At 33.9% G+C, this 23447-nt stretch overlaps 1 pseudogene across 1 annotated transcript; it reads right to left on the reverse strand.

Moving 5' to 3' along the window:
* Positions 1-355: 355 nt before the first annotated feature.
* LOC148948951 (large ribosomal subunit protein uL29 pseudogene) lies at positions 356-19164 on the reverse strand (annotated as a pseudogene). Its single transcript, XR_016142211.1, has 2 exons — positions 19010-19164; positions 356-765 (listed from the first exon to the last, which is right to left on the reverse strand). The product of XR_016142211.1 is annotated as a large ribosomal subunit protein uL29 pseudogene (transcript).
* Between the last annotated feature and the right edge of the window lie 4283 nt (positions 19165-23447).

A 23447-nucleotide genomic window follows, 5' to 3' on the forward strand; every position in this document is an offset into this window, starting at 1 on the left:
ATTATGTGTGAGGCAGTAATTCTCACTCAAAAATTTCAGAAGTACTCCCAGTGAATTTTACAGCAGCTTCTTCAGATTAGCACAGGCATTTTCAGCAAGATCAGAAACAAAATACAAATTGGACTATGACAAACGAGGCACATACCAATGTTTTTTTTGGGGGGTAGGTGGGAGGAGATATAAAAAAAAATACTTTAATTGTAAATTTGAATAGCAAGTTTGCAGGAATTTCAAAAATTAGGAATTGTAGGGAAAAAAAAAGCCCTTCTGTTTACGTCCTTATGACTAACTATACAGACTAAATAGATGTCTTGTTTCTATATATTGGTTTAGTTGAAACACTCAAACATAAAAATAGTCTTTTTTTCTTTATTTTGCAATTATAACAAAATTAAGCTTTTACTGCAAATCGTCTATTTGGAAATGCCAAAGCTTTTCTTTGCTGTTTGCGAGTCCTCTTGGCCAATTCCGACTTGGATAAAGCACGACGCATCTTGCGGGTCACCTTTGGCCTAAGATCAAGGGGCTTGTATTTCTTGCCAGCATACAGTTTTCTAAGGTTTTCTTTCTGTTTCTGGTGCATTACAATAAAGACTCGTTGGATTGCTTTTCTGACAACTCTGATCTTAGAGATTTTTGAGGCAGCTCCGCCAGTGACAACAGCAACACGAAGGGAAGCCAATTCAGTCTTCAGTTCATGGAGTTGTTTTACTAAATCCTCCTTCTTCTTAAGACGCAAATCCTTACACTTGATCTTTGCCATTTCTGAAAAAGAAGATTAAATTTATAGGGACAGCTAAACAACAAACTATATTACTGTTTCAATGAAATATATGTTCAGAAATTGGAAAAGGTCAAGGAAGAATTTTTTTTCCATTTCTTTTGAGTTGGCTAATTGTATTTGGTCCTGCCACCTTTACCCAAGGCCGTACCCAGGATATTTATGGGGGGGGGAGGGGGTAACACAAAACTTCAAAAAGGTATAAACAAATTTGTTTAAATCCATTTTTGTTAAGTTTTTACGAGTCAGACAAACAGTTCAGGGGGAGGAGGTTCACACCCCACCCCACCCCTCCCTGGATACGGCCTTGCCTTCACCAATAGAAGTGTGGACACATTTCATCAAAACTCTGCTGGCTAAAATTTTACAAATGATACAGTTGACTCTAGACCATCGACGTATCGAATATTTTCGATCCCCTTTGAAAAACCTGTCCAAGTGAAAGAGAAAAACCATACATAACTCGAAATAATTTTGCAGTTATGTTTTTTCATTGAAAATCGAAGTGATCCGAAAATTACCTCTATAACTCGAAATTCAGTAGATAAGTTGTCATTACATTTTACTTCATAAGTCAAAGTTTTCCTCCATATGTTGAAGTTTCTCCAGCAAATCTCTGCTAAACCCTGGCATGGCTAAGTTTTAAGAAATTTTCTAACTTTCAGAGCACAATACATTATTTTACAAAAAGCAAACTATAAAAGAAAACAATTCAAACCAATATTCTTAAAATATTCAGTGCTATGAAACAATTATAACTAGCTTTCATTAAAAGGGTTATTATAACCTTTAGCCCCCTGCCCCCTCCCTTATAGGTACGTATAAAATTTGTTTATAACATTGGACACTCCATTTGGCTAAAATCAAAAATTAGCGATCATATTAGAATCAGGACTGTGGGTTAGAACTGGGGAACATTTTGGCCTTATTCTTGATATGGTAGGTAATACCAAGATAAGGTAGATAAGATCAGACTTTATTTCTGAAAAATGGCTATCACACGCACATGTGGGTTAAATTTACACTTAGAGTAAAAAAAAAACACAAAAAAGCAAGCGAACTTAAGTCATCAAAATATAAGTTATCTAAATGTCAAGAATGGTTGTAAAAAAAAGGCAAAAAAAATAAAGACTTGCATAATTAAAAGGGAATAAACTGAATAAAAACATAATGACAATTTGGTCTTGTGACTAAAACCTAAAAAAAAAAAAAAGAAAATCAGTTATTAATTTTATTGGGTAAGAAGGGTGATTTTTGTTGAAGCAGATCAAGTAATATCAGATTGAAGAGGGGAAAATTGACTAGAGAAAAAGGAATTTGCCCAGGGATTATTAAGAACGTTGTTGACGAAATGCAAGGAAATTTTTGTTCTCCTTTCCTTGAGGGTGATCAGACTGCCTCTGGATAAGAGACTTTACCCTTATTGAAAATAATCATTGGGCATTTTTTTGACTGCTTCTATTCTTTCTACCAATTCACTGGAGTTACCACAGTACTCTAGGACTGGGCATACAAATGAAATAAAAATTCTCAGACAATACAATTAAGGATATTTAATTTTTTTTAAGGATTTTAAGAAGAGAAGATGTGAATTTGCATGTTTTAAAATATCATTAATATGATAATTCCATTTTGAGTCACTCAAGATGGTAAGACCCAGTTGTTTCATAGTACTGAATGAGATTTCAAGGGGGTATTAGACAGGTAAAGTAGGGGAGTTTTAGGAAAATTAATAATTGACATTGTTAACTTTGAAGGGTTGAATGCAATATCCAGTCATATCATCAACAAATTTCCATCCATCAGAGAAATAAAAACCAATTTTATTTGTCCTTGTGACAAATAAAATCGGCTCTAAGAGGGTTCCCTGGGACACACCACTGTAAATTAGGAGGGGATCAGAATACATATTAAGTTATTTGACAACATGCATTCTATTAGAGAAAAGACATGATTATTCTAATTAAAAAGGGGTCAAATTTTGATTGATTGAAGTTTTTCTACCAATGTATTGTAGTTTAATAGATCCAAAGCTTTTTAAAGTCCAGTGCAATAAAATTGAGCTGGGTATTGGGTTTTTCGAGTGTGTTACATATTGGGTCCATAAGGTGAACAAGATAGTGAGTGCAGTATAGATGTAGTGTTCATTTTCGAATTACCTCTGGTCAACATTTGGGATTATCTTAACTTTTAACCACTCAGCTAAAAAGCTGCCACATAGTTCAGAGAAAATGGTAGTAAGTGTAATGGGGTAGGCACCATGAAATGGGAGCAATAAAATCTAATTTTTAACAATTTGGGAATTTACCAGTAGAAAAGATTTCATTAAAAAGTAAGAACAAAGGTTTTGAAAGTTTATAAGCAAAGGCTTTAATTGGTTCCATCAGTGTCAAGTGGACAGGTGCTGCATGTTTATATTCTTAATTTTGGTCTTCACATCTAACAGCAAAATAAAGAGAAAATTAAAAGTTTCAAATTATAATCATGGTTGCAGCAGCAGCTGCAACCTAGTAAAGAGCAAAACACAGCCTAGCAAAGCAACCTAGTAAAAAGCAAAAGTTAAAAACCACGTTTAGAAAAAAGCTACCTCGTGAAAAAAAACTGCCATCTGACACTGATTCAGGAATGATAACTATTATTTTGGTTCGTCCTAAAAGTATAAGTTTATTGCGAAAAGAAATTTATGGTAATCTCGAAAAAAAAGCCTGAAACTCCTAGAAAATGGCATCAGATCAAAATGAAAAGTGTACCATTAAAATCAGCATGGTCAAAAACCTTGAAAAGGGAAATTAGTCTCTCTCCTTGAACAACAAAAAAAATCACTTTTTTTTCATGCGTAGCACTAATATGTCTCCCATTTTTTTTTCTAGCAGGGCTAGGGGGTGATCAGAGATCCATAGAGACATGTAATAGCTCATTCTTATAGAAATTAAACTTTCTAGTGCCCTTTTTAAGTGACCAAAAAGACTGGAAGGCAACTAGCCCCCCCCCCCCCCCCCACCAAAGCCATCCAATCAAAATTTAGAGATAGCCATTTTGTTCAACATAGTTCACAGGTTCTATCGTTTTGGTGATGATATGACCATCCATAGTCCCTGGGGAAAAGGGTGTACACTGTATCGGTATTACCTGTATCTTAGACAGATTTTTAGTAGCTCATATAAAAGATACGTCCTTCCTATAAGTTCCACCATCAGCAAGTTCCAAATAGCACAAAAAACAGGATTTTGTGTGTCATGCCTCAATTGAACAAGCCGGAGCTACTGAACTACCAAATCCTTTTCATGTGACGTTTAATGGCTCATTTCAAAGCTATTGCTCATATCTACGTGATTTTTATCAATTCTACCATCCGTAAGTGTAATATAGCAGTTGGGCGTAATTTCGTCGAAATCCTGGGGGTGGGGCAAAGGTGGACCAAAATTTCCCCGATCAAATGAAAATGTCAGTGAGAAATGAAAAATGAGCCATATAGTAATATAAATGGAAAGAATTACTAAAGTAAATTGACCTGTTTCTTTGACTTATGCACGCTTATCTTAGTTGTGATAAGATTTTTGAAGAAACTAAATTTCACCTGGGGCAGGGGGGCCAAACTGGGGTCTAGAGGCGGTAGTTGCCCCCTGCTCCATAGCAAATTACACCCCTGACTAAAAACAACCCTTTTTGTGTCACTTCTTAAGTAGAAAAGCATGGAAGCATAAAACAGTATCATCATTGTAATAATTATGGTCCAAAACCCTTAACTGGAAGTTTCAAGAACATCTCCTGTATCTTCCTCCTCCAGGCCCCTTTAAGAAGCTACGCAATTAAGGTACAGACACCAATATATCAAATCAGATTATTAGAGGCGTGGTTCTATTAAGCAGCGTTTACATGCGTGCCTAGCTAGAATCCCATGCCTAGGCATGTGTCTGGCCAGACATGAATGTCAAGAGAACTACCGTTCACAAGTAAGATTCGGTGCTTGGCTAGACAAGTTACAGTTAAACATCCATTTCTAGATTCTAGAACTCGAAGTTTAGGATTTTCGATCAGAGACCATCAGAAGATGCCAAGTTCCACTCTTTTCATCATCTTTGTTTATATTTTTAAACTGGAATTTAATTTTTGCAGTCTCATTAATTGTTTTTTTCATTTTAGGCAAAAATGCAACACCATACATAATAGTGAAGCACACTAAGGCAATTGTTTAGCTTGTTCCATCAATTATCTTGTGATAGTAAAAATAGGGATTACAATTTTGAAAGTTTTGCCTTCATACGCTCTCTTGATTGGCTAGAAATGACAACTGTAATCTATTTGAAACTAAATTTGTAGTTTTAGCTAAGCACTGAATTTTTCTTGTGAACGGTAATTTCCTAGACCTTGATTTCTGGCCAGACACAAGTCTAGACATGAGATTCTAGCTAGACACGCATATGAACGCTGCTTTAGTACAGCGTTGGACTTCAAATTGGAGTGCTTTGGGTTCGATTCCTAATTGTTTTTTTTTTCAATCACGGTTTTGTTCCCTTCTATATCATAATTTTCAGATAATTTCACTCTTTTTATAAATGTGATGGATTCATTTTTAAAGCATGTCATGGAAAGGTATTTTGTCAAGCATTTTGATTCAAAACTGAATAGAGGTCATCCAGTTCATAGCTTGCAACATTCTTAGTAGATCACTAAATCCATACCCCAGCATATGGCGTCATTCTTTCAAAATCCTGTGGGGAGGGGGGGGTAAAGCTGGAGTCAATTTTCCCAAATCAAGTGAAAATGACAGAGAAAACTGAAAAACGAGCCATATAGTAATAAAAAGTAAAGATGTACTAAAGAAAACTGACCTGTTTCAGTGGATGCTTGAATTATGCGGGCTTATCTTAGTTTTGACAACATTTTTGGAGAAACTAAATTTCACCTGGGGGGACTGGGTCTGGGGGAAAACTATGGTCTGGGAGAGGCAGTTGCCCCCTCTGTCCTATAGGAAATTACTCCTGACTCCAACCCATCACCACTTAGTGGTTGGAGATGTGTAGGCATGTGGTTCTGGAACCACTCAAAGTTAGTACGTTAAAAGAAGGATTTGACAATTTACTTGACAATTCCACCGTAATATTCTCTCCATACGCAAGATTGTGTATCCAAAGAGGAAGAAAGACAAATGAAAACAGTTCTATAGGAGAATCCTGGCAATTCTTCCCAAAATTTTTGAAATGAAAACAAAATTAGTTTATAATATCGTTTATTGTACCTACACAAGAAATGATCTTTTTGAAATTTCGATTCATTTGTAAGTAATGAATGGCTTGTCTCTAAATTTTTCCAAAATTTTTGAAATGAAAACAAAATTAGTTTATAATATCATTTATTGTACCTACACAAGAAATGATCTTTTTGAAATTTCGATTCATTTGTAAGTAATGAATGGCTTGTCTATTTAGGGACAGGTCAAATAACTCCCTAAGCCTAAAGGCATATTTCTGTTGAGATAGCAAATTTTTCACAAGCATGTCAATATGCAAACCTGTCCACTTAGTTAACCTTTTGTGTTGGAAGCACTTGCCTGGAGCTACTTTCTTAACTGCTACTAAATTTAATTTTTAACACAAAGAATTAAAAGTCTATTTTTTTCTTTTAAAAAAAATTACAAAAAGAAACAACACTATTTTTCCCTAGAATGGAGGTGATTAGAAATTATATAAAAAAATAAGTTTTGAACTGAAACTAAGGTGGAACATTAACAGTAAAACGAACAGAAATTATTCTGTGAAATAAAAAATATCATAGCAGTGTTGATTCTAAAGCAAATTTTAATGAAAAACGAGCAAAGATTAATTTCAAAAAACAAAGTTTCCCCAAGGGAAGTAAAGAGCAAAGTTGAAACTTAAAACAAACAAAAATTATTACTTCACAGCCTATCTAGCATATATCAATAACACTTGTGCAAATAAATCAACTGGCGACATTTCCCTGTGTTTGTAGGATTACAGAAAACTAGCACTTTACTGAAAACACAAAACAGTATAGGAGTTTTGGTAAGGTAAAAGTCAACCATTTTTAGATTATTCCTTTATTTACTTATTTTTCGTTTACTTTGGCATCACTTCTGCAGAATGAGCTCAGTTCAATGATTGACTGTCGTTTTAGATATGAAAAGGACATTTCATGATTATTTTGAAGACAAGTTCAAAGTGAAGGAATCTTATTAGTATTAAGACTACAGACTTGATTTAAAATATGTATCACAGCTAGAAATTCTGTTTTATAGAGAGAAATAACTGGATTTCCAGGGTGCATATTACAGTTGATATGTTCTTCATTTCAAGTAATGCTAAGTGAGACCAAGATGTAACCTGATAAATCAATCCATTATTTTTTATGCTGTGTAATGACTTTAAACTTATTATTTTTATGCCTAAGATTTTAAGATGATTTTAATTGTATACTGAAAGTTACTGATATCACAGCTCCTGTAAGACTATTAAAAAGCGTTAATTTCTTATTGTAAGGCTACATATCTACTTTTAACTCCTAAATCAATATTCTTGTTTTTTATACTTGGATTTTGTGTTTTCAGTAAAGTGCTAGTTTTCCATAATCCTACCAACATAGGGAAATGTCACCAGTTGATTTATTTGCACTAGTTTTATTGATATATGTTAGATAGGCTGTGAAGTAATAATTTTTGTTTGTTTTAAGTTTCAACTTTGCTCTTTATTTCCCTCAGAACAATTTAGCTTTTTAAATTAATGATTGTCTAAAGTGAGGGGAAGGAGGCTTTGTAGTATGAAGGAAAGGAGTTTGTTCGGATCATAGACTATATAAAAGGGCTTTTCTTTGATAAAAATCAATATTATTGTGGGTTTTCCCACAAATTCTTTTTATTCTTTTATACCATTAATTACTGATCCATTATACAATTCCATGGATCTAAAAATACATTTTGGTTTACTACAAAGCTTTACTTAGTTCATTTTTTGGCTTAATACAAGTTTTACTTTCTTAGTTCCTTGCTTGAAGACCCTTAATGGAATGCAGATTTTAGTTCACTGAACGAAAAAATCAGAGTGAATTTCATAGCTTCGTTGATCTATGAGGGAAAAATCCCCCCGCCCCACAGAAAACACCCCCTGTGGATTCTAAGGCTTTCCAAATTTGAGAATTTTATTTGGGTTTTGTTCTTTTAATTTCCATAGGGGGAAGGAATTTTGGTACTTGTGTATTTTGTGCCACTCACTCATGTTTACACTGTGTAAAACTAGATAACACACAGGTTTTGTGTTAGTTTTTCATTACTTTAAAAACAAATTTGGGTTATAAATTTACACATTCGGGGGGGGGGGATTAAGCGGGTCTGCAAACAAAAATGTGTAAGGTACGATTATTCTGCATATTATGAATAAAGAATTGTTTTCTGACTTCAAACTGCACAAATACTTTACCCCCCCCCCTTATGTGTACATACATAGCACAAATAATATATTTCCCATATAGTCTGTCACTTGTCTTTGTCTTATCTTGTGCTAAGCTAAAAAAAAAAACAACTAATAAAAACTAACAAGCAAAACCAGCTTGTTCTTGAGTTCAACACAGTATAAACTTGAGTGAGTGGCGCATAATATACAAGTATCAAAATTCTTTCCCTCTATGGAAACTAAAAAAAACAAAATTCAAAGAAAATTCTCAAATTTTAAAAGCCTTATTTTCCGCAGGGGGGTAAATGCCTAGAACTGTAGACAAGAAGGGAGTTGGGACCAGGGTTCCTGAAATCTTCAAGATTTTTGAAGCTATTGCAGGTGTAGCAAAATCTCTCCAAACTGGTCAGTACAGTACCAAGAGAATTTGAGGATATCTAGGCTTTAAAAATGGTACTTGGTTAGATCTACATAGTGAACACCATTTTGAGAAGGGTTGTGTTTTACTTGGCTGATGCAATCTAACAGTCTTTGCTATTGATATTTATCATTGACGAATCTATTAAAAATACCCTTGTTTTGAATTTGTTAAAGTAGCCATTACATGGCTGTAATTGCCCATCAATATTGAACAATTTGGTGTATCATATGATCTGAGGCTAAAATCCAACATAGGGTGATTGACAAAATAAAAATGGTTGCTGAATTCTGAGACTCGTGTGCATAACATCAGTTATTTGTCAATTGGACCAACATTTTGGACATGTAGAAGCAACAATCACCAAATAGGCATTGAAATATTGCACATATGAATTAACCAATCAAAGTACAATGATAATAATTTTGACAACCTAGGAGCAAAATTATATCCATTTCGTTTTTAGGACTTTCTATATAATGTGTTTCTTTCAGATTGACATCCAATAGGAAAAAGGCTGATTTCAAAAACTTAGCAGGGAACTATTTATTGGTTGCTAATGGAGATGACTTAAAGACAACAGGTTACATATGTGATACAGAAATATCTAGAGCATACTAAGTTGGATATTATACTAAAGTACCTATGCTGAAGCATCTAAATACAAAACACTAAAGAAAGAAATACATGAACAAAAAGAATTAAAAAAAGACGTTAAATCAACAGTCTCTCAGTGAGAAACCTTAGAAACGGAGCAGTAGGGAAGGATAGACAATAAATTGTAAAAGCATCTTTTAATAGATCTAAAACCTGGAATAGAAATGAAATAAAATTTCTAGTATCTGGCAAGTTTTTTGGATAAATGGTTACCATTGATTTCAAATTATTGTCTGCTGTAGACCAGGTTAGAAACACATAACATTGAAATACAAGACTAGAGATCTATTTTTTCCAGCATCTGCCATCTTTTTTTTATTATCTTTGTATCTTACAACGATTATTATTTAAAATAAGTTTTGTTGGACTCAAAATGGAAAGCAGAAACCCTGATTGGCTGTCATTTTTTTCTTCCTAGAAAATTCAGGAACAGAAGGGTACCTATTTTTAAGCACATCAGAAACTTCAGTTGGCTTTTGTTATCTCTGCATTATCATAGTCATAGCTACATTTTGCAAAAAAAAGAAGTTGACATAATTGCATGTTTGACAGCTTCAAGCAGAAACTTGCTGAATAACTGTCTATCTAATTTTACAAGACTTCTGACTACTTATTGCTTTAAGTAGATAAACTGACAATTTTTTTCAATGACCCCCCCCCCCCAATGTCCAACTGACACCACTTTTACCTTCCCTATTCCCCAAACCCTCTTCTATGTTTATCTGAAGTTTTGTGGAAAGAAGAAAATTTGGGCATACAATTGTACTTTTTGGGGCATCAGATTATTTCTGAACTTATGCAATGATCAAGCAGCCCTCCACAGTGATAGCTGATGCATAATTATACATCACTGCCCATCATATATCAATTGAATTAATTGTATATTTCAACTGTTTATTTTGTATTGACTCCATGACTCTCTAGAAACAGTGTCAACACATGGCAATACTGCCTCTGAAGCTGGGAAGCTCAGCTAAAGATTTCAATCATTTTAAATTGATTGCTTATCTCAGAACTTTCAAGTTTTTTTCCACAAACTAGCAGAAAACCACTTTGCTCTGGCAAAATCTTTTTGGCTACTTAAAAAGGGCACTTGGACCACCAGGAAAAAAACAAATAAACACACATCCCCAATCTTTCTTCTGGGTAAAAATGCATCAGCATTGGAAAAATGCTGAACTCCAGGGTAGTGAAGGATTTATCTAACCCTTCCCTAGTGTATTAGAAGCCAGAACAAACATTCCAGCTCTCCTGGTTTTGAAGAAGAGTCCTGCAAAGTCATGGCTCTGTTATAACTGTGAAATGGGTTGACAGAGAACTCAGTCCAGTCAGTCACCCTCTATTCATACAAAGCAAGAGTTGATAACGGTTAGACCAATTTTGACTGGAAGTTGAACTGGAACTTGGCCATCAACTCAAGTTGACTCAGCAATCCAAGCAAGAATTTGCAGGAGGCAGATCCCCTCCCCTTTCTTGTTGGCAAATTCAATTTAATTTAACTTAGGGTATTAGGCATAAAAAGTTCAATAATCAAGAGGACTTCAAAATTTACAACCCAAAAGAAGGTTGCAAAATAGAAAGAATCCCTTGCTGTTGATGCTATCAGTATTGCCACCAGAGCTTCTGGAAACAGATTGCCACCTGGATAACAACAGCCAATCATTCCTACCCACCAAATTTCAAACATCAATATCAAGTATGTTTACAAAAGACTTGCAAGTTCTCCAAGAGACTGCCATAATATATTCTCAATGTTTGAAATCAATATAGAACTGCCTATTAAAAGAAAATGTGTTAGCAGACAGCACTGAAAAGTTTAAGATTGGGGTTGATAGAGACTAGTCACTATGCCTCCTTTATAAGTATCCACCCCCCCCTCCCTCTGCAGAAGACACTGACCTTTGGCAAACTGGACAAACTCTGTGTTAAAAAAGTGCGACTTTCAGGAAAAATCTACAATAGCCACAAATCTCAGATAAAGAGTTTGAAGCCTCATAGCTCAGCTAGATCCTAATCTAAGAAGTTTTAAAGAATTTAATAAAAAAAAATATGTTTGAAAAATGTTTCAAATCCTAATCAAATCAATAGAATTATGTTTCAAAAACCAAGAGTTAAAGAAAAGCAAACTCATACCAAAATGAAGGAGAAGCACATTTTCAAGGTAAAATTAAAAACAATTAAATCAGGTAAAATTAAAATAGTAAAACTCAAGTTGAGGTACTTTTTGCTATCTTGGAAAGCAATTGTACATAGTCTAGTAAAAATACAGTTTTGACTAGGCATTTGAGCAACAGAAGTTTTTTGGCACCAAAATATTCAGAAAAATTTGCTCAATAGCAGATCCAAAATTGACTGTTGAGAAATACCCCTTTTTTCAGGGAAGTGGATAATCTTGAATATAAAATTCTGCAAATTTTCTGGATTAAAATGTCTTTTCCATTAATTCAAGTCTGGGGAGGCAAAAAATGATTTAGAATTGGAAAAAATCAACAATACCCCATTTTAACCCTAAGTAAAGTCAAAGGGGGGGGGGGATGAAAAACCAGAATTATAATTTGTGCAGTATTTGGTAGTGATATAGTGATATATTTAATTAACTTTAACAAAAATTTAAACACAAAAATCAATATGATTCACCCAAAACCAAACGGTTGACATGGGGTGAAACAGGTAAAAAAAACACATACATATAACATCATTTAAATTCACTATAATAAGAAAGAAAAAAAAGAAAAAATAAAATAAAAATAATAACAGTACTACAGAGACAGCAACTACATACCATATTCATGCTGTGAGGTCACACTCACAAGCCAACCAGCAATTACAACTTAATTTAAATTAAATTAAATCAAGTCACCTCCAAAACAAACAAAACTAGAATTTGTACTTACTTAATAATTTTTCTTTCAATTTTGCTTTAAAACCACTAAAATTTTCTAGTTTCATCATATCATTGCCCAAATTATTCCATAAATTTATACCCTTTATAACAAAAGAAAACACGAACTGGCAGACACCATAGGTGGAGTATAACAATCATTTTTACCCCTAGTATTTTGGTTATGTATATTGCATTGGCTGTAAAACCAACTGTTTAAACATTCCAGCAGCTGCTTCATATTGTACCTATACATAAACACTAATACATAAAAATGATGAAGACTTGATGCTGGCAATATCCTGAGATCCCTATAGACTTCTTGAACTGATTCTCTTTCTGATTTTCTAATAGACTCTAATAGACTTACTCTAATAGAATACTCTAATAGACTTGTTTTGGATAATTCAAACAGGATTAACAATTGAAGAAAATGTACCCATGTATACAGAAGAACAATACAAAATATAGGAATGGATTAACGAAAAATAGAGAAGCCTAAGTATACTAGTTGGAAACATATATGTAAGTTTATGAATCATCCCCAAATTATGCAATAGAATCCATGATAAAATTTGAATATGGGATTGGAAACTGAAAGTCTCATCTATAATAATGCCAAGATACTTTACTGCCCTTTGATGAGCTATCATACCATGTTCATATGCTATATACTGTATCCATGGATAATAATTCAATGTCCTCAAAAATATGAGAAAATTACTCTTAGAGGGGTTCACCTTTACCTGATTCACTCTCAGCCATGTTGAAACCTCATTTAGAAATTCTTGTACACTCTCTAGGAGTAATCTCTCTGACTTTGCAATCAAAAGGTTTTTCCCCTATTAATTCAAATCCAGGGAGACTGGAAATGACATCAGAATTGAAATATTAGATCATTTAAGGCACAATTTCCACCTTAAGCAAGGTCAGAGGGGAGGGAGAGGGGGTGAAAAACCAGAATTATAATTTGTGCAGTATTTGGTAGATGACATCAGAACTGAAATATTATATCATTTAGGGCACAATTTCCACCCAAAACAAGGTCAGAGGAGGGTTGAAAGCACCATTTTCTCCTACTGATCTACTTTTGGTTTAAAGTGCTTCATTGCCATTTCATGCCCACAAACTCAAATATGAACTAATATTGGGCCTCTATTAGAATCAGACTGACTTTAGAGGTATGTGTGTTTGGAGGTGACAATTTTGCTTAAAATTGTGTTTTTTGGTTCTAGGCATGCACCCCCCCCCCCATGGAAAATAAGGCTTCTCAAATTTGAGAATTTTTTTTTTTATTTCCATCAGGAGAAGGAATTTGTGTATTATGTGCCACTTGTTCAAGTTTAAACTGTGTAAAATCTGAGAACATGTCAGCTTTTTTGTTACTTTAGAAATAAATTTGGTCTATAGATATACATATTAGGGGAGGGGTAAAGTATAGTGGGTCTGCATACAAAATGTGTTTGGAACAATTATTCTGAAGATTACATAGATAGATAAATAAATGTGTTTTAAAGCCAAACATATGGCCATGAACACAGTAAAATAACATAAATGAAAGGCACAAATAACATAAAATTTGATCAGCAATAATCATAAAACACTTAAATGAGACACTACTTTAATTCAATAATTGTACTTAATACTTGGAAAAACAGTCATTGAAAAAAAACACTTAAATGAAACATTACATTTACTTTAAACTGGGATTTCTTTTTTAGTTAACAGAATTTCCAGATACTGGCTATATAATTTGTACTTTACTGAAAAAATTCAAATGAATTTACTTTAAAAAATGTGTGTTGTCAGTTTAATTTACATATGCTGATATTTATTCTTTAAAATCTTAATTAAGATTTATATGCTATACTTTACCCCCCCCTAACGTACAAATCCATAGCCCAAATTTACTTCTAAAGAAAGTAAAGAAAAAAACTGACGTGTTCTCAAATTTTACATGTTTTAAACTTGAGTGAGTGGAACAAATAATACATACGTAATAAAATTCCTTATCCCAAGTGAAATTAAAAAAAAATAGAACTTGAATAAAATTCTCAAATTTAGAAAGCCTAGGTTAGGTTTTTGATTTCTTAAAGTTATAAAAGTGAAAGCCTTTACAAGAATTTTTTTCCAGTAAAGTATAAATTATATTCTAGCTTTTAGAAAGCATAGGGTTTAGAACTGTTTGACTTATTCTGTTTGTTTTGGGTTTCATTTACTTATTGATACTGATTTGTGGTAGTTGTATGCTTGGTAAATTATTCAATTCTGTTTTTATTAATTTTTGGTTTAATGGAGTTATTTACCTTTTTTTTAAACTTATTTTGTGCAAAAGTTTTTGTTTTTATTAATTTTTGTTTGTTTCATATTGACATAGTCTTTTTCATGTGCCTCTTCTGAAGTTAAACAACAGTCCCTTCCATAAAATATTGAAAAGGCATTAGCCCTTTCAATTTCCAGAACTTTCATTTATGTTGAAAAAAATGGCTATCTCAAAACTTTGATTAGACGTGTTAGGGGAAATGGGTGGCGTGAGAGGTTAGTTGCCCTCCAATCACTTTTGACTATTAAAAAGAGCACTAGCCCTTTGAATTTCCAATTGAAGAAGCCCTTTTTCAAGTTTCTACAACAAAGCTTTTAATAAAAAAAACTTGTATGCCCCCAGGGCATAACTTATAACCCTTGCCCTGATAAACAAGAGGAGGATCCTGCTCAAAGAAATAATTTCCAGAACTTTCAACTGTGTTGAACAAAATGGCTATCTCAAAATTTTGATTGGTTGTGTTTGGTGATATGGTGGACATGGAAGGGGTGTTAGGTGCCTTCCAGTCACTTTTGGCTATTAAAAACAGCACTAGCCATTTCAATTTCCAATCAAATGAGCCCTTTTAGAAGTTTCTATGACAACATGTTCTATAAAAATCTTATATGCCCCAAGGGCATAACTTACAACCCTTGCCCTAAGGGCTGTCAGAGGGTTGTCATCCTCAAAGACCTAATTTCCAGAACTTTCAACTACGTTGAACAAAATAGTTATCTAAAAATTTTGATTAGATGTGTTTGGTGAAAGGTGGACATGAGATGAGGGTTAGTTACCCTCCTATCACTTTTGACTATTAAAAAGGGCACTAGCCCTTTGATTTTCTGATCAAATCAGCTGTTTTTGAAGTTTCTACAACAAATCTTTCTATAAAACCTTATATACCCCCAGGGCGTAACTTACAACCCTTGTCCTGAGGGCTGTGTCCTCCTCAAAAACATAATTTCTATCTGGAAATCAACTATGTAGAACAAAATGGCTATTTCAAAACTAGGATTGGATTTGTTTGGGGAAATGGTGGGTATGGAAGGGGTATTAGTTGCCTTCCAATCACTTTCGATTATTGAACAGGGCACTAGTCATTCCAATTGAATGAGCCCTTTTTGAAGTTTCTACAACAACTCCTTTGATATGAAGTGCCCTGATCTATACAAAAAAAAAACAAAAAAAAACAATACATTGTGCCAATATTGTTCTTTACTTAGGCAGTGATATTGTGCTGCCTATTCTTGCTTATCAAACTTTATGTTATTTGTGCCTTTCATTCATTTATGTTATTTTACTGTGCTCATGGCCTTATATTTGGCTTTAAAATACACTTATCTATCTAATATACAGAATAATTGTACCAAACACATTTTGCCTGCAGACCTGCTATACTTTACCCCCCCCCCCCTAACGTGCAAATCCATAGCCCAAATTTACTTCCAAAGTAAATAACAGAAAAAAACTGACGTGTTCTCAAATTTTACATGTTTTAAACTTGAGTGAGTGGAACAAATAAAAAATAAGTACCAAAATTCCTTACCCCAAGAGAAATTAAAAAAAATAGAACTCGAATAAAATTCTCAAATTTAGAAAGCCTTTTTTTCCACAGGGGGTATTTTCTGGGGGGGGGGGGGTCTCAAAGACCTAATTTCCAGAACTTTCAACTATGTTGAACAAAATAGCTATCTAAAAATTTTGATTAGATGTGTTTGGGGAAAGGTGGGCATGAGATGAGGGTTAGTTGCCCTCCAATCACTTTTGACTATTAAAGAGGGCACTAGCACTTTGAATTTCTAATCAAATCAGCTGTTTTTGAAGTTTCTACAACAAAGCTTTCTTTAAAAAACCTTATATGCTCCCAGGGCATAACTTACAACCCTTGCCCTGAGGACTGTGTCCTCCTTAAAAACATAATTTCTACCTGAAAATCAACTATGTTGAACAAAATGGCTATCCCAAAATTTTGATTGGATGTGTTTGGGGAAATGGTTGGCATGGAAGAGGTGTTAGTTGCCTTCCAATCACTTTTGACTATTAAAAAAGGGCACTGGCCATTCCAATTTCCAATTGAATGAGCCCTTTTTGAAGTTTCTACAACAACTCTTTTGATATGAAGTGCCATGGTCTAGACAAAAAAAAACAATAAATTGTGCCAATATTGTTCTTTACTTAGGCAGCACTATCATGCTGCCTATGCTTGCTGATCAAAGTCTATGTTATTTGTGCCTTTCATTTATGTTATTTTACTGTGTTCATGGCCATATATTTGGCTTTAAAATACACCTATCTATCTAATATACAGAATAATCGTACCAAACACATTTTGCCTGCAGACCTGCTATACTTTTATAATAATCTCTATAGAGATTATAATAATCTCTTTACTTGCAAATTCATCTTTAATCTAGCCTTTCTAACCTTACCCAATTATGTTATATTTACATTTTCCTTGTATTTGTCCCTTATACACATTATATTTCCCTTGAATTTGTCACTGTTGATTCAAATTATGGGTAAACTAGTTTTAACAAGATTGATGTCAACAGAGGTATATAAGCCATAAGCTATATACAATAAACAAAAAATAAGCCAGTCAATTAGAAATTTCCCAAAAAAAGGAACAAGGTGTCAGTTTTAGAGTCCCTTAAAGGGTGCAAGATAGAATTGATGAGGGTAGCATTTAGGCTAGTATCATTAAAAAGTGTTAAAGGATCCACTGAGTTATGTTCTCATCTTTAAACTCACACATCATAGAGAAAATTTGCTGCATCTTTCTATATCATTATCAAAAATGGTAAAATTCTGGTTTAGCTACTTTTGTCTATCTTGGGAAGGAGGAAAATGAAACTTTCAGGGATGGGTCTACAGTGTAAAGTGTGTCCTGGCAAGGTATTTTGAAGCACCTACCTCCACTCCTTCTCCCTCTGGAGCATCCTGAAATTTGCCTACATTACAGGTCCACCTATTTAGATTTTGACAAAACATTTACCTTAATTCCTGAAAGTTTTGTTTTCCTAGCCTAACTGCTTTCCAAGATAGCCAAAAGTAGCTTAAGTAGAATTTTACCACAGATTTGTAAAGGTCATCAAAGGCCAGGACCCTCTAGAGGAAGAAAGAGTGGGGGAAGGTACTTCAAAATACCTTCCCATGACATACTTCAGCCTGTAGACCCATCCCTGAAAGTTTTATTTTCCTCCTTTCCAAGATAGCCAAAAGTAGCTAAAATAGAATTTTAGGTAAAATTCTACTTTAGCTACTTTTGGCTATCTTGGAAAGGGTTTAGGTTAGAAAAATGAAACTTACAAGGATGGGTCTACACGATAATGTATGTCCCAGGAAGTTATATTGAAGTACCTACCTCCACTACTTCTCCCTCTAGAGGATCCTGACCTTTGATGACCTTTAAGAATCTGGGTGTTATAAGAGTGAAACCTTTCAAAATAGGTCTTCTGGTTAAATGAAGTACAACAAAATTGGTTTTAGCTTCAAAACTTTTCTCAATCCCAATTTTTAAGGTTTTAAAAATATGCCACTATATTACCTAAAACTTTGAAATTAAACTACCTAAAACTTTAAAATTATAGCCTACTGAAAAAACAGAAATTGAATTTTCAGAATTAAAGCCAGAAAAAAAAGAAACTGACACCTGAAAATTAAGGTAGGCAAAATAGGCCTATTTTCCTGTCAAAAATTCAATAGGTATAGACCTTTCATGTCAGCAAATTTCAGGACACTCCAAAGGGAGAAGGAGTGGAAGTAGGTACTTCAAAATACATTCTAAATTCATTCTACATTCAAAATACTTTAGCCTGAATAGCCTACCTATCTCTGAAAGTTTCATTTTCCTAACCTAGCCCCTTTCCAAGATAGCCAAAAGTAGCTAAAGAAGAATTTGACCTATTCTGTGAATTTCTTAGAAAAACAAGCAAAGAAGTGGGTCAATATCTACAATATCATATTATTGAGTTAGGACAAAAGTGAATACACCATTTGATGCCTTTTTTTATGCCGATTATTAATATAATAGGCTAAGCATTTCTATCGGAAATGAGTTTCAGCCCCCCCCCTTTCTCGGCCAATTCAGGGTTAGGTATAGCCTATATAGGGGGGGGGGCTGAAATTCATTTCCGATAGAAATGCTTATTATATTCGTAATCAGCATAAAAAGGCATCGAATGGTGTATTCACTTTATTCCTAACTCAATAATATGATTTTGAAGATATTGACCAAGAAGGGCAGATAAAGGCTCTTAACCAGCAAAATTGGTTAACTAGGATTATTCTATATAATATGGAGTAAGAATTGTTTTCTTAATATGCTTCCTTTAGTCCAGCTGGACTCCTAGGCTTAAAATAGTGGTTGGCCAATTTAAAGATCTGTATACATAGCCTATATATAGCCCACACTATCAAATTAGCCATCTGGTAGTATCCCTGTCAAATCTGGACTAGGCAACCATTATCATAGAACAACGCAGCAGTTTGGCAAAGAAACAATGTTGTGACCAGAGAAAAAAATAGCATAGACAAGGTAACTATTTAAGATATCGAATATGCATACTTTATTCACTTCCTTTATTTGATACCTTGCTTTTCGGTACTGTTGTGTAGAAAATATCTTGCCTTCTTCTTAAAACTTTTGCGGTCGTACAGAGTTAGCAATCACATTTTTTTTTCATTAAATTTCGGTTCAGCCAAAGACATGAAGAACAAATCTTATTCGCACGGGCTTGGTGTCTGAAAAACTAAATCAAAAACAAAATTGTACATGAATTTATGCTGAGTCATATTCTAAGTTTCTTAGCTTTAAAGCTGCACTTCAAAATTATTAGCACAAATCATGCACATGTCGCAAAATCATGATCAAAATTACGCAATCAAATTCAACATGCCTGATAGACCAAAGATAAAGGCTTCAAGGCTGTATCTAAATGAATCAAAATGTTTTTAGTTTTCCCCGAGAACAGGACACACAGATGCTTTCTTGCTTTTTAGTGTGTTGTCAACTTTTTTGCCCCGTCCCCTACAAACCTTACTGGTTTAATGATCGTAACAAATATAACCTAACGGGTCACAAAATACTGGGAGAGGGCTAATTTAAATACAGTTTAGAGCTCAAGCAGTGCTTCCATTTTCTTTTTCAAAGACCGGATGAAGAATATGAAAAATCAGTATATTGCCGATAAACTCGTGAGAAATTTCGATAAAAAAATCGACGAACGTTTTTCTACAAATGATGGGATACAATCGAAGACCAAATGAAACATTGTAGTCAAGGCTTTACAAAGTGGAATGCAATTTAAAGCTTTCTATCAGATATATATGATGAGCTATGATTACGATTAGTAAAATGATTTTGATGAGTTATTTGATTGAATGTATTGAAGTTTAAAAGCCCAAAAAATAAAAATAAAAGTTGCTACTTGCACTTGCCTACTGACTTTTTGTCACACTCTGAGCTTTCTTTTAGATATATATGATGAGCTATGATTACGATTAGTAAAATGATTTTTGATGAGTTATTTGATTGAATGTACTGAAGTTTAAAACCCCAAAAAATAAAAGTTGCTACTTGCACTTGCCTACTAACTTTTTGACACACTGTGAAAAGTTTTCAGTTAAGCACAAGTAGAACTTCAGCGTACAGATTGGTATGGGGTCAAAAAGGCGGTAGCCTATTTGTTAAACAGTATAGTTTCTGTTCATTTTAAGTTTCTCTCTTTACTTTCAATCGAAAACTTTAATTAACTTATTATGGTCCAAGGTCTGCAATTTGACTCATATGATTTTGATTGTTTTCAGATCCATGGTAAAATCCACTTGAAATTTTATGAATGTCATTGAAAAGAATTTCCTTAGGATCGGGTACCACTAAGCAATCAAAATTTATCGGTAGACTGAGGGATCTGATTTTCAATTGAAAAAGAGTGAAAAAAGTGTGCAATCTGACGTCAAGTCGGCAAGTGTGGAAGCACTGAGCTTAAGTGCAGTATTTAAGTAGTTAAGTAAAAAGGTACCACGAGAAGCTTGTGATTCTTTGTCAGTATATGCCAAAAACTATAATTTCAACCTGAATAGTGTAAAGAAATTGTGAAGTAAATATTCTGAGATTGCCAATTGGCCTAAATTCTCGACGAATTAGCTGGATTTGAAATTTTGCTAAACTCGAAACTACTGGTCTTGAAACTATTTTCGTGTTTTCTTGTGGGTGATCTTAAAGTTGACCTGATTGAAATAAAGGCAAAGAGCAGCCTACTATTGAACATTTTCATATCATTTGGATTAATTCCATCAATCAACATACCTACGAGGGTCACGGATACATTCGCGACATGTATTGATAATATATTTTCTAATGTTAACCCTGTTTTCCCCCCCCCCCCCCTGTGCAGTTGTTGGTGACACTTCTGACCATTTTGGTGTGTTTTCTTGACAAGCTATTCCTCTAGGAAATAATTGTAAGTTAATGAATGAGTTTTCTTGGCATTATGTAAATAAAACAATTTTCTTATGTTATAAGAGTATTTTATCTCAAATGAATGGGGATAATATTTTATCAATTGTATCTAATAATGAAGAGAATTTTAATTTGTTTTACCAGATTATTCAAAGTGAATTAGAAAAGCATTTTCGAAAGAAAAAAAGGACGGCGTAAGACAACCCCTAAGAATCCATGGGTTACCTCAGACCTTCTAAAATTGATGCGTATTAGAGACCAACTTTACAAAAATGAGATCAATTATAAATGCCATTTAAACGATATAATATGTAATAATTATCGCAATGCTCTCAATCGATTATTAGAAAAATCAAAAAAAGAATTTTACTGAAGGAAGTTTGAGGAAGTATCGGGATGTCCGGCATAAACATGGCTCATAATTAAAGAAGTACTTCAGCAGCCAACGAGAACGATCCCACTTGAAATAGTTAACCAAGACTGTGAAATGCCCAAAAGTGCTGATGATGTTTCGGAGGTATTCGGAAATTACTTCTTAGCAGAAGGAAAGCGTGTCGCTAAAGGAATCACAAGGTTATATGATTCAAGCATTTTTGACTACCTTGGTCATTCTGAATCTGAGGTTTCAATGTATTTAGCACCTGTATCATTAAGTGAGATGAAGCAGGTTATCTACAAAATGAAAAGTAATGTCTCTGGTAGTGATGTAATATCGTTAAGAGTGGTTAAATTTATTCTGTCACTAATCTTTAAGCAACGTTTGTCCCTAATTAATTCTGCATTAAAAGAGGGTTTCTTCCCGTCTTGTTTTAAAGTAGCTCATGTTACTCCTGTTCATAAGGTTAGTGAGACGAATAATTTAGGAAATTATAGGCCGTTTTCGGTTTTTCCTGTGCCATCACGAGTTTTAGAGAATTGCTTTGCTGCCCATCTTTATGCATATTTAGAGCGGCGTAATGTATTAAATATAACCCATTTCGGAATGGTTACACAACAGAACAAGCGGTTGCCTATCAAAGTAGCGTAGTCAATCAAGCGCTGGATGAAGGTTACAGGGTCTTAGCAATATTTTTAAATATAATTAAGGCTCTTGACACAGTAGATCATGATCTCCTACTTTTAAAGTGTGATATTTATGGCTTAAGAGGTTCTGGGTTTAACTTTCTACGTGCATTTTTAGCAGGGTGGCTGTAGTATTTTCAGATTGACTCAAAGCGCTCGTCAAAGCTTTCCTATTACTTATGGAGTATCACAGGGCTCTGTTCTTGGACCGCTATTATTCTTAATTTTTATATAATTTTAGAGACCACACTGCCTTTCCATGACGATAAATAAAAGTTCAAATAGGGATAAAATCCTTTTAATAGACAGTGTTTCACAAAGAGTGACAGAAATTCACAAAAAATACCAGATATTTCGGTCACTGCATATGTGACCAAAAAATCTGGTATTTTTTTGTGAATTTCCATCACTGTTTGTGAAACACTGTCTATTAAAAGGATTTTATCCATATTTGAACTTTTATTTATCGTTCTTAATTTTTGTAAATGACCTAAGTCAAACCATGTCTAATATCTAAAACAATTTAAGTGAATTATTCTATGATTCACAAGAAGTGACAGTACCGATGTTTGCTGATGATACGTCACCTGTTAGTTTCGCAAGAATTGAGAAGGGATTACTTGAATTAAGTAAACAATCGTTAGACAGAGTTTCAGCTTGGATGCGCATAAATAAACTGCAAATTCACCCGGCTAAGAGCAGCTTTATTATATTCTTGAGAACAGCTGCGTATTATCTATGGATTTCTAGATTAAAATACAGTTATGGCGAGATTGGAAGGAAGTCTTGTGTCAAGTATTTAGGCATTACACTTGATGAAACTTCGTCGTTCCGGAAACATGTTGGGAACACGTCAGCGATTTTATCACGGAACATCAGAATCCTTAGAAAACTCGCACACTTTGTCCCGCATTGCATTTTAAGGTTGTTGTGTTTCTCTATAATACATCTGTAATATTTATATTGTTTTCCGGTATGGTTAGGGACATTCCCATCGCTATTGAATCCAATTCAAGTTCTCCAAAATAATGCAATCCGTTTACTCCGCAATAAATCTCATAGTGATTCTGTGAGATTGGAGTATAGAAGACAAAAAATTGTACCAGCTGCTGGCTTACGGGATTTTTATCACCAGTTATTTATGTTTAAGTATAATAATAATAGTTTACCTTTATGCTTCTCAGGCACTTTTTAGGTTAGGTCTGGTTGCCGCAATTATAATACTCGAACAACCAAGACACTGTCTGCTCCAATTGCCATAAAAACAAGGTCTAAGTTCTTCTGTTAAGTTCTATTTTTATTAATAAACTTAAATAACGTAACTTATTTACACTTTATAAACTACCAAGACTATTTAGAAACTTCTTCATTCCATAACCCCTAGCAAAACATTTATGCTACCTCCTAATTTTAAAAGTCACTCTATCGTAATATGAAGCATTCTCTTATCATTATAGAATGTAATCAAACAGTTTGTGGT

This window comes from Artemia sp. Qi Xiang Cuo, chromosome 9, assembly GCF_049724085.1.
Source record: "Artemia sp. Qi Xiang Cuo chromosome 9, ASM4972408v1, whole genome shotgun sequence".
Classification (NCBI taxonomy): domain Eukaryota; kingdom Metazoa; phylum Arthropoda; class Branchiopoda; order Anostraca; family Artemiidae; genus Artemia; species Artemia sp. Qi Xiang Cuo.